This window comes from Anas platyrhynchos, chromosome 1 (genome assembly GCF_047663525.1).
Source record: "Anas platyrhynchos isolate ZD024472 breed Pekin duck chromosome 1, IASCAAS_PekinDuck_T2T, whole genome shotgun sequence".
Lineage (NCBI taxonomy): Eukaryota > Metazoa > Chordata > Aves > Anseriformes > Anatidae > Anas > Anas platyrhynchos.
In genome coordinates this window covers 45,089,296-45,101,629 of record NC_092587.1, presented here as the reverse complement: position 1 = coordinate 45,101,629, position 12,334 = coordinate 45,089,296, and the positions used below count along the sequence as shown (strand labels likewise).

Genomic DNA, 12,334 nt, shown 5'->3' with positions numbered 1-12,334 from the left:
TTTTTAAAGGGACAAGTGACAAGAAGAACAGCATTTCGCATTTAAAACAAAATTAAAACATACAAAAAATTAACAACAAGAAAACCCTCTTAGGGTAACTACAACTCCCCAAATGGCTTTGTTCTAGGATCCTACTGTATATCAAGCCAGGACATGCCCTGAAGGTGAGCCATGGACACGCTGATGTGTTTCTAGTACAGGTTCCAGTGAACTTGCTGTAAGTGGGCAAAACCTATCACTGACAATATTGTTAAATAAAATAGATAAAATCAGATAAAATCTGAAACAATGGTTTAATACTGTTAAATTTTAATTTTATTATTCAGTTTAATGTTATTAATATTTTTAAAACTCTGGTGTTAACAAAGGCTTGGAGATGGTTTCAAATATTTACTATCGAGGTTTAAGAACACCACAGCATGGACTTTTAGGCTGGCAAATTACCTCTACATCTAAATAACAACCATCTCTCTTAGCACTACAACCTGGAATGATGAAATTGCTTAAACTTTGAGAACGTATTAGGCTATCATATTTACTATACGATTTTTATATAAAATCGAGAAGTATGTACCAGAAAGTTAGAACAGAATCTTGTTATTCTGAATAATCACTCATCAGAAATATTTGATAATGTTTGACATAGTGAACATGTTAGACAGAAAAAAAATTTAAAATTCTCTGAGTTTTCCATGTAATTTCCTGGAACTAACAATGTAACCAACTTCATGACATGCACACACCCTTCTCTCTGACTCAGCCTGTGCAAACAGCCCCCCCCCATCCCGTCTTTTGGTTTTCACCCTAGTGTAAGTTCTTTAGAACAACTTAGTTAGTCCTTAAAAACTGGCTCAAACTGGGAGCAAAGGCCAAGACAACTGGACCTTGTCTCTGCATAACATCATCCCTTGAGCTTCCTTTATGAGGGAACAGACAGTGTGGGTAACCACTACTTGGTGCTAGAAATGAATCAAGAACAGAGGAAAGCAAAAGGAAAGAGGAACAGAAATATAATAAAGTACACGGTTGAGTTCAACAAGATTTTTTTCACACATTATTTTACTGAGTTAGTAAAATATCATTGTTAATGAGACAATATATAGTTGGCTTGTTAATACCACAAGCTATTCTTAGCAAAAGCGTTTTCATTGATTTAGCTTCAATTTAACAGACTATCCTTCCCTTCTCAGAACATACAATCTGAAGTTTGGATTACTACATCTAATAGCATGAATTTCAATCCAGTTTAATATTCAGTTCTCTAAGGTGATAGATTAATGCCATAAAATATCTGACACTTTAAATGCAGGAATCCTGAAATACAAAGTTAATACCACAAGCAGCTTGACAAACCCCTGAGCTGCGTGACACACACAATTAATATTATTGTGCAGTTAGACAGATGGTTCAATCTTCCTTTTACAGACTATTGATTACAAGTTCAATGAAAAGCATAAAAGGTCACAGAATAACAGCACAGTACTAAATAAACATATGTGCAGTAGTCAGAACCACAATGAATAGTAATCTAGAGGTCTCAGTAAAAGAACAGGAAACCCATACGGAAGATTATTTTTTCCTTGCCCAAAATATTTATATTCTGAAGTTTTGCTTGGACAGGAAAGGCTTGGAGTTCTGAATGGGATCTCCACGTTGCACACAGGAAAGATGGCCAAGAATTGGAACTAGGAAAAAATACAGCAGAGAGAACAGGGGAAGAAGCTATTCTGGAAGGATTAGCTCATGTTTTGTAGAATTGAGCCCACAGATTATGTGAAGTTCAGAGCAGTGCTCCACAAAGGTTTGGAGAGATGCCTTGTCACGTTCAATGAACAGAAACTCCGACCTCTAGATTTAATACAGAAATTATGGAAGTCTGAATCTCATTTGAACATGGGACACTCAGATGTTTTGCTCATCTACTGAACAGATAATCTGTTCCACCTGGCTCTACCATATGTCCCCCCTGCCTTTTAAATAAAATTCCTCCAGTGATTTGATCCTACGTATATGCCCTGATCGTGACAGACTATTAAATGTTAATATGAGCCACATGTCTTGCTTATGTCCTTACTATGAACCAGAAATCCTTTAGAAGATACATGGTTCAAAACAACAGGCTCAGAAAAAGGGCAGCATGTCGTAACAAGAACTGGCAACTGTATCAATAATAAAACAGTAGGAACTCACCAGAATGATTACTTCCTTCCTGTTCCACCTGGCCAAACCAAGTTATTAGATCACCAAGAAATTCAATATAATTTCTGAAGCAAGAAAGTCTTTTATTATTATTATTATTATTATTATTGTAGTTCAGTGGAAAATAAAGGTTCCCATGACTCTTGGTAGAAAGGAGGTCTACCATTATCCTGTTCACTGTACCACTTTAAATTTTAAGACAGCATTTAAAGTGAAGAGGGAAAGAACTAACTCTGTAAAATCTTAAAAAAAAAAAAAAAAAAAAAAAAGGATCACCACACCAACTTACTGTTATGAACAACTTCCTTGCATATTTGCATGTGTATCTCATTTGTAATATTGCAAATCAAAGTTGATTTCCATTAACTGCTCTGATCTGAAAAACCTTTAAAGCCCTCCCACCTTTCACTAAGTCACAAAAAAAAAAGTGTCCCAGAAAGCAGCAAATGACCTGCTGCAGGCAACATAATTTTCTCTCGTATTTTATCTACTGTAACCAGAAGCAATAAATACCAAAGTCTCTCAGGGACAAAACATCACCTGCAAACACTAATCTCAGGAGCACTGCTATACTTTTCCTCATGACAGCATATCATTGGTTAAGTCCAAAGTGCCAGGATGCTTAGATTTACATGGCAGCAAGTCCTAGATGAGAAAAGACAGACTCCCTAGATTAAAAAAACAACACTACATACCAATAATATTAAGCACAATGACCTTCAGAAGAGTTCTTAGTAACTGTCCCTTCTTGACCCATGTATGACAAGGAGAAAGGATAAGAGACTGAAAACGGTTATACAGCATTAAAAAGGTTTCGCTGCCATTGAGGCAAAAGTGTCATCTAAAGAAGACAGGCTTCACAGATGCAAAGTGCTTGACCTGTACTGAATACAAACCACATGCTTCTGTGGAAATTGTCCATGCAACAAGATTAGAATCAAGCAACTTTATCTTTTCTTTGTACTTAAAAGAACAAAACAACTGCAATTGAGATGTCACAAAAGCTGGTACAGAAATTAAGTATACATTAAGTGGCTTAAGGTTAGTAGAAATTGGTCAGGAGACTGCAAGAGCACCACGTAATAAGCCCAAAGGATAAGCAGAAATATAAAGGTAGTGGAAAAGGTAGTAGACTGTGAGTAACAGAAACCTTTGAGTGAATTCTGGCTGTCCTAGAGATGTTCTATTTTTAATGCAGTGCATCACAGCAGTATTTCACCCAGAATGAAATCATTAACTGTGGTTTATGTAAGATTTGGAGTAAATGATTTTTTGCTCCAGAGAATGAGTTAAAATGTGTGATAGCTGACAGGTAACATTAAAGTCACATTCATCAAGTCCTCAGAAAACTGACCTTCTGCAGAACTCAACAGATCAACAAGCGGCTTTGCAACAACAGCTGACTCATTGATGATGCTAGATACTAGACGTTGGAAGATAAAACCCAGTAATTTCCATGAATTGTAAATAAAAGGGGTTTTTGTTTGTTTATTTTTGTTTTAAGAAAATAAAATTGGAAGATAAGAGAAAATGATAAAAAACTGTCTGACATATAAGAAGGTTCAAGTACTACTATATAAAAAAAATGAATGGGAAGTAGCACGAGATTTCACCATAAAATACGATAGCATGCCCTCATTTTGGTTAAAACATTCATTTCTGAAAACATTAAAGCCAATTTAAAAACTGATAGAATAAACAGAAAAAATAATGATGAAGTAATGAACACTACACAGAAAGTTAATTGGGTACGCATTTATCAATGTAAGAACAAAAAAGACACACCAAGCCAAAAGAGAATGACTTTAAAACCAATAAAGGGAAATGCTCATTACAGAACATTTTAATGACCATGGACCACCAGGATAGAACACAGTACCAAAATCAAAAGTTTAGTAGAATTAAAAAATCAGGCACTCGTGGTAAGATCTGTAGGGAGGAGTAATAGCTTTTATGCCTTCAGCACAGTACAATTGACCAGACATACACTGATGCAAAAACACTTCAAATTCTTTACTGAAGAATTTTCACAGTAGAGTAAGCTGAAAATAAAAACTTGTGAGGATGAATTTTAATATTTCTGGACTAAAACCCTCACACAAAAAATGACATTCTCCCAGCCTGCACCACAAAAAGAAAATGGCCATAACACTGCAAAAAGCTCACCACCACTATTAGCAGGTAACCAACAAGCCAACTGGCATAATTTTGATGGTCTCAGAGGCTATCCTCCAGCCTTTGTCCAGAAGTCATCTGTATCGGCAAGGCTGTGTCTTGTGTGGATTCTCAAATACCATACACTTTTCTGGCAAGAGGACGCTAACAGTGAATACACTGCCAATATATAGGGCTGCCATTCCCTATATTCTCATATAGGTAATCACAGGAGACTCATAAATGGCAACACGAACTGCAGCAGCTGCACCAACCTGCAGATTTCTCAAGAACACCTACCATTGCCTGTCTATAGTACCAGACTGGCACCTTCTTCCACCCACTGACAACAATTTCTACAAGAGGAGAGTCTAACACCTTTACCCTAATGCCCTTTTAGAGGGCATTCCTGTTTGCATACCTTGCCTGGACCTACAGATCTCAGCTGTTAAAAAAAAAAAAAAAACAGAACACACACACACCAGATGTGACCACACCACCACCTGTGACCCTACAGCTTCAGGCAGGACTTTTCATGCTAAGAAACATGACTTGGAATACCTGAACGACTCTTATCAGGCCTTTTGACCTGTCATAGTCTAAAGACATATCTTCTTTCCCCACCCCTGACCAGGCAGATCACTAACTGGCATCCTGACTCAGCACCCAGCCCATGCTTCCCCAACCTGTCGCGCCATTCCCCTTATCTCTCCCGTCCTAGAGGGCGGGTGCCTAAATATTTACTTTTCTAATGCCTCCCAAATAACTGCTTCTATTTAATCGCTACACAGACAGGCTTCAGCATGGACTCAGCTGCCTTCCCAAAGACAACTTAATACACTCAAAGGTGCTCAAAGTCCCATTTTTAAGTCAATGCTTTCTCAAATACTGACATTCCCACCAACTCTCTTAGCAGTATATAAATCACCCCCCTAATTAGTTCTGTAATAATACATACAGGAAATTACTTCTTTCTATTTGTAAAGGAAGGTATTGGTTGTTCTTTGGGTACAGATAGAACTGAAACAGCTGCTGTCATCAATAGCTATTAGATAATTACATGTCATGCAGCAAATCTGCTCAGAAATAGCCAAGCACTGCACAGAGATGAGGAGCTTTCATTGCATGAATGCTAATCACCTTGTATGTAAAATATTGCTCAATCTTTCATTTATGATAAAACCTCGCACAGACCAGTATCAGCTTCTCTATTCCACGAGCTTTCTCATGCATCATTAATCATGCATACAAATGGTCAATGCCATCAAAACCAAAAAATCTGTTTCAAACTTGACAATCTTATACACAACAGACCTTAACGTGTACGTTGAGTACAAGAAAACAAAATCCTTAATATGCTAAGACACATCTGGGAAGGTACATGCTATTTCCATATTGCAGGCAGCAAAAATAACACATAACATTGAGAATCTGTTGATAGTTGGTAACTGCTCCATTCCAGTCAAAACACGAGATTCTGTAACTAATGCACAGAAAAGGCACTTGACGCAAAATAATTTTATAAATTTAAACCAAGAAACAAGAATGAAGCATAAAAGCATGACACCATCTGCCTTCTGGAAACTGCACCATTTATTTATGTAACATTAGCAGATATCTCATTAATGCTAAGCAATCAGATTTTACACCAAAAAAAGATTTTTCAATACGACAAACTATAAGACCTATTTTAATTGTTTTAAAAATCAGTTATTCTCTTACATAAACCAGGATAAAAGCTGACTGATCCTCCAAATATATATCAATAGAAAGAAAATAAAGATTAAGTTGCACAAAGGAAATAAGTAGGTGAAAACAGTAAACAGCAAATGTCAAGTAGCCTGTAGGTATGGAGATACACCTAAAAGATTACATTTAGAAATTACACGTAAATATATGTTTATAACAGGATTGCTGTTGTACTTCCCAAGTCAGTTTTGTAAATTTAGTATAGGACTTGTTTTTAAACACAAGTGCATGGCAAGCAATTACTTTTTGCAGAATTGTAAGTTCCAAAAATAAAAGAGAGAAAATCCAATCAACATTTTATAGAATTCATTTCAGTCCCAAATCTGTATAAATACATACCACCTCTTACATTTAATCAACAAAGGTGGGAGAGGGGAAGTTACCTGAGGGCAAGGTATTCAGACAAAAGGCCCCTATTCCTGGTGAAAGCAAGTGGTCAGTTGCCACGGTTTCTGAGAAGCTTCTGGTGCTCATTTTGGTAGTAAGGATATTCACAGCAAACCAATCTCCAGCAGGGATCGCTGCAGGGAACGGGACACAGGGGACACACAAGGGAGCAAGTTCAAAGGGGAAAAAGGAGTGATACAATAATGTAAGAGATTTTTAGCTAAAGAGAACCGCAGTCACAACAGTTTGCTATACATTAAGACATTCTACAACTGAAAAGGAAATAGAGCTGTATGAAGTGCTACATTCCCATGAGAACATCCCTTACTGTCTGATACTAAGATACTGCAGCTGTGTTTAAATGAACAGCTTATGTAGAAAAATTCAATCATGCGGAAAAGGATCCATATAATACTGCCAGGCGGTTTCAGAGACACTCAGTAAGTATATTTGGAATGTGAGAAGGCAGCTACCCTGGAGCTGCAGCATGTAAGAGGCTGTTAGTGTATTTTGAAATGGGAGACAACTTTTCAGTTTTGTTTTGCCTGAGATTTCTCAGCCCACGTTATTTGTTCCTATTCAGCATCTCCACTACACCTGTTTAAAAGTCACCTTACAGAAACGTGACTCTACAGAGATAAGGGAGCAGGACTCGCTGGGTTTCATTCTGTACTTGTGGCAGTGCGACAAGGACCAGCACTTCCTGATTTCACAGGGTTTGAAACTGTACTACATTAAGCCTCTCAACATTTTAAAAAACAGAATATTTAACTTAACAAATCAAGCGGCAATGGAATAAAAGAAATGCTTTGTTAACTGTCCTCACTTTGAAAAGATGCCTCAGACTAAATATAACTAATGCTTACACTCTATTATTGCAGGGACAGTACAATCCCAGCCCTTCATAGGCTATTTGTTAGGATATCTGAATGATGTTTAAGAGATTTATCACAGAACCGCATTACAGATATGAATGTAGTAGTTATGAATGAGAATTTTTCTACAGTCTCCAGATCCCCAAGCAATGGGAGCAGCTACAACGTGAAAATTGTGGGTCCCACGGTTGCCTCCTCAGGAGTCAGATGAAGAAGCCAACCAGTCTGAGAAAACAAAAGCTCTGGCGCTTCCAAGCTGTACGGTAGTTGCATGGCAGAACTGCCACACCATTTGTGCCAGGGTCCTGCCTCACACATCTAGGCACAAGGCTCCTAGATCCACGCTAGGAAGCCTGAAAGGATGGAAAGCCACAGCCTGAGCCGGAGCTCGTGTACTTCTTACATTCCTCTCCTGATTGTTCTAACAAGAAGATGACAGAATGAATAGATCCAAACTTTGGTTAGCATCAGCTCCTCAGAGGTGTACAGAAGAACTGCAGGACCTACTGTTTAAGAAACCTTGATTCCCCAGCAACCTGCCAAAAATTAGGTAGGTATTTCTCACATAATTAGTTGTTAGCAATTATTCTCATTATTTTCAATAAATAGATAAATAAATAAATTCATGAAACAAATTAATTTGTGTAAGCCTTCCTAATTCTGTTAGTGTTTCAGCAGAAATCATTTGATATCCTTTGCCCAGTCTGCTTGTACAAGAAAACTGGAATTAAAACCAAATACACTTTAACAATCACCTTCTACTCAAAGTTTTGTACATAGTTTTATACCTCTTTGATATAAAAAACACTAAGGCTTCAGGAGAAATACCAAATGTTAAAAAAAAAAACAAAAAAAAAAAAACACTGCATTTAGTTTTGATTCTTCCCTACTGCATACTTGTTTAAACATAACAATTTTATTCCCCACAGGCATTATTTAAATACCCTTCTTCCTAAGAATGCTTTGCTTTGCACTTGTGTATCAGCTGCTTGTACATGAAGTAATCTTCTATATCATTTTAATTCTGGAAACCTATTTCCCTGTAAGCCTGTTGTGAGAATTGCTTCAAAGGAAATGATCACATACTATGCAACTAAAATGCTACTGATTAATTCATGGCGATTCTGTAAATGCATTAATTTTTAATATGTATACACAAGACTTGTCTGACAAACAAAACTTCAGCAGAACTTTAATGGTACAAATGTCTGCAAAATCACCATCCAGATTTATAATGCCTTTGCAAAAAACATATAAAACAAACTGAAAGTTGGAAATAAAATTCAGTGAATTTATTTTATTAACCCAAATGCTCCTGAAGTCTCAAGAGATTTTTATGAATGGGGACACACAAGATTTAATAATTTATATCTTAATATTAATAAATGTACTGATTAAGAACTCTACCAGCAAATAGATTATTGCCAGTTTATCTCCAAAATAAACTTTATAAATTCAAACAAAGCACCACAGCAATTTAAGTTCAGCTTTTTATATGACATTCTGCTGTAAAAGCTTAAAACACAACTGTGAAGCTACTAATAAAAATAGAAATGAAAAGGTTTTTTTATTATTGAAAAAAATACATTCATTGATTCTTTTATATTTATCAGAATACTACCAACACTTTCACACAGGCAAAATCGTTTGCATGAAGTCTTCACTTAGAATTGTAATAAAATTTTACATTGTGCTGTATTTCTTAAGTTCCTTTATGTTTGAAATTCAATACTTTTTGTATCTTTCTGTTTTCTTCCGCCACCCCAAGCAGTTTTGCTTTACTGCCTGTTCCATTTTTTTCAGGCTCGATTCTTTCACTGGGTTCAGCAGCACGAGGTTTGTAATAAACAGATAACACTTTCTGTACGCATTCAGATTAAATATAGACTTATTCAGAACAATGCAGATTGTTCCACCCACCTATGTTGTGCTTTGAAGTCCTTCCGTATACTACATAAGCCAATAAAGTCAGTCATGTAGAAAACATCCTGTAAATCCTTCAGTGTAAGCAGAGAAGGAACCTGTTTTACGCTTATTCTAGGGAAAGTACATGCTTTGTGTTCTTTGGCTGGCTAAAAAAATGGGATAACTTTCACAAAACTGCAGTAAGACAGAAGTAGGATATTCAGTAGGGTGAAAAGAAGCGCACACCCCTTGCTTCTTGTGCTACTAGTTGGAAGTTTCAAAGGTCATCCAAACAACTACAGGTAATTGCTTACAAGAAGAAACTACTCCAAGTACGTAACCCTGCTACACCAGTAGGTTCAAAAAGAAATAACCCCAATCTCTTGGGGTGGCAATGTGCCCCACCAAAAAGGTGTATCTCACAGGTACCAAGCAGAGTGACACACAGGTCAAATATTAGCCGGGACTGACATTGGTGAGGCCGTACCCGCTGATGCGATACCGCTGCGCACAGCAGGATCAACCGATCCCTTGGATCCGTGCAATCCTTATGTCACTCTTTGTAGAATTAATCTTCCTAGGCATTTTAGGATGATTTTCCAACTATGTGATGGATAAAGTTATCGTGAAACATACTGCAATTTTCTTCTACTGAAATCTTAGTTTTGCATCTACTGCTGCAGGTGAGCTAAAGCAAGTTCACCCAGAACCTCAGATACTGCCACGAACAGAAAGTGACCTGGATTTCTACCACAAACGTTTTTCAGCCACTTAAGATTTTTCTTTGTGTGCACCTGTGTAAAAACACCAAATATGTATGACTAAAACAAAAAATGTGATTTTCTTTTTCAAGTTGAAGTATGCGCTATCATTGGTAAACTTCAGAGTTAATAAGCAATTAAGATGCAGAATATCACAGTCAGTGGGGCTAATTTCATACAGAGGCAAGTTTAGAAGCTTTCCTTCATGCTTCTCAGACTTACACTTCAGTAAAAATTCTTTTATAGAAAGGCATGGATCTTGAAGACACACAGAGGTCTCCCTATTAGACCACAGGTTAGCTAGAAAGGAAATTTTAGTCAATGATATTAAAAGACAAAAAAAAAAAAAAAAAAAAAAAAAGTCTTATAGAAGCCTGTGTCAGCAACTCCTGATCTCTGACAGTATTTGGGATCTGAACAACTGAAGAGTCAAACCCTGACAGTGATGATGACCCCTTTCTAACTACAGGTAGTACAACAGGCACGCTATTGGGATTGTGCATAGTGAAATCTAGAGTCCTGCTGGCAATCTTTAAAACCACTGCATTAAACACTTGTCCACAAAGCCTAACAAAGGAAAAAGATACAAAACTGGAAGCTATCTGCTTATCACAGCAAAGCAGTCCACAGAAAACCTTGCAAGAAAAGCTGCTCTTTAGCAAGAAATCTCTCACCCATGAAAAGACACAATGGTACAGGTTAAGATTCAATGTGTATTTCAGTTCATTTCATTCAGAGAAAAAGCCTGACAAGAGGAGTAAGCGATCCCAAACTCCTAGCCACAATGTTTCATTTCTACCTTTGTGAAGGATATCACCATTATTCAGATACACTTGTTTCATTGTAGGGCAGGTAATGTTATGAAACAAAGGTACTCTGACATGCATGTTCGCCAAAAAAATTGATCCCATCACAATAAGCAGCTGACAAAAATTCAAAGCACCTAGCTTTCAAACAGCAAACTCATGTCTTCAGCTTAGTAAACCATGCTTAGTTTCAAATGCTGTATCAAGCAGCATATAATCCAAATAACAGAAAAATGTAACTGTGTTCCCCTCTTCCTTCCTTCTACACATTTTCTTCTGCAGCGCTGGAGAAGAGCAACACATGTTGAAGGCAGTGGACAGAGCATATACTTGAAGAAATTTCTAAAAGACTGTAATAAAACTGAAAACTCATCACCAGAGCCTGAAAGAAGATTCAGATTTTTACAAAACTCTGCATACCTTGTTTCTAAGCTGCAGGACAGTATTAAGAAAACTATTTTACAATCTAAAGAGCCATTTAGATATCAAAATGTTTTCAGAATCCAGTTTGGATTTCCCTCTTCTTGTTTTCAGGCTTTAAAAATCTGTATCATATATAAGAATTTCCCCTAGATAACAAACATAGAGTAAGGCTGCTTCACACCCCCAGTGTCCACCAGTTCATCTAAAAGCACCGTAAAACTGAATTAATGGAAGCTTCAATAACTGAATGACACAAATTATGCTTTTAATTTTGCAGATGCAATATCCAGATGGCTGTAAGAAAGCTGAAATTTGCTAATGCATGTGGTGACAGATATTGCAGCAATCTCTATAAAAAATATTGCTAAATCAATATCTGTGGGGGGGATTCAGCAGGGAAGGTCTGGACCATAAGCCATCCAGAGGTCCTGCCAACCTCAACCATTCTGTGATTTGTGACAAAAAGGAAAAAAAAAAAAAAAAAAGCACAGAGAACTGTAACTGAAGGTAAAAGATTACGTCTCTATTTGTTCTGCGAAGTACAAATTACATTTCGCTTTGTTCAAAGAGCAATCTAATCACCAAAACTGGCATACAAAGAGAGGAAACAAAGATGAAAATAAATCAAGATAACTGGGTAATTCCTTCAACTTTTCCTTTATTATACATGGACTTTTTCCAGTGCATTTCAATCCTGACAGTAATATGTCCCTTGGTGAAGATGACAAAAAGGCATCAGTTTTGAGGAACTATGAGAATTGCAGAACAGGAACCAATATAGTAATAGAATCTGAAGTGAAAGTGTCTTTTGGCACCCTCTGTATTACAGGAACTTCCTTATGCCTTTGGCTCCAGACTGATACATAACAATGTGTGAAGCCTACGTTAACCCCAGCCTTATAAAACCTAGTAAGAAAGGAAAACCTGAAATAAAGAATAATGTCATGATTTTTGTTGGGGAAAAAAAATAATCCTTGAAATTTAAAGAGCCACCTGAATTTGTTCTCTGGTGTAACCAAGTTCTGCAATCACTGAAGCACCAGTTCTTCAGGGTGAAAAGATTATCTGATCATGT

General features: G+C 36.9%; 1 protein-coding gene across 3 annotated transcripts in view; it reads right to left on the bottom strand.

Annotated features, from left to right (window-relative positions):
• Positions 1-12,334, bottom strand: part of BLTP3B (bridge-like lipid transfer protein family member 3B) — a 54,695-nt gene that overhangs the window by 40,689 nt on the left and 1,672 nt on the right. The window contains exon 1 of one of the 3 annotated variants that reach the window (XM_072036174.1): positions 6,486-6,598. The exons of the other annotated variants lie outside the window; for them this stretch is intronic. The gene's annotated coding sequence lies outside the window, so the exon portion shown is untranslated. Of the gene's footprint in view, positions 1-6,485; positions 6,599-12,334 lie in introns of those variants that run through there. 3 annotated transcript variants of the gene reach the window in all.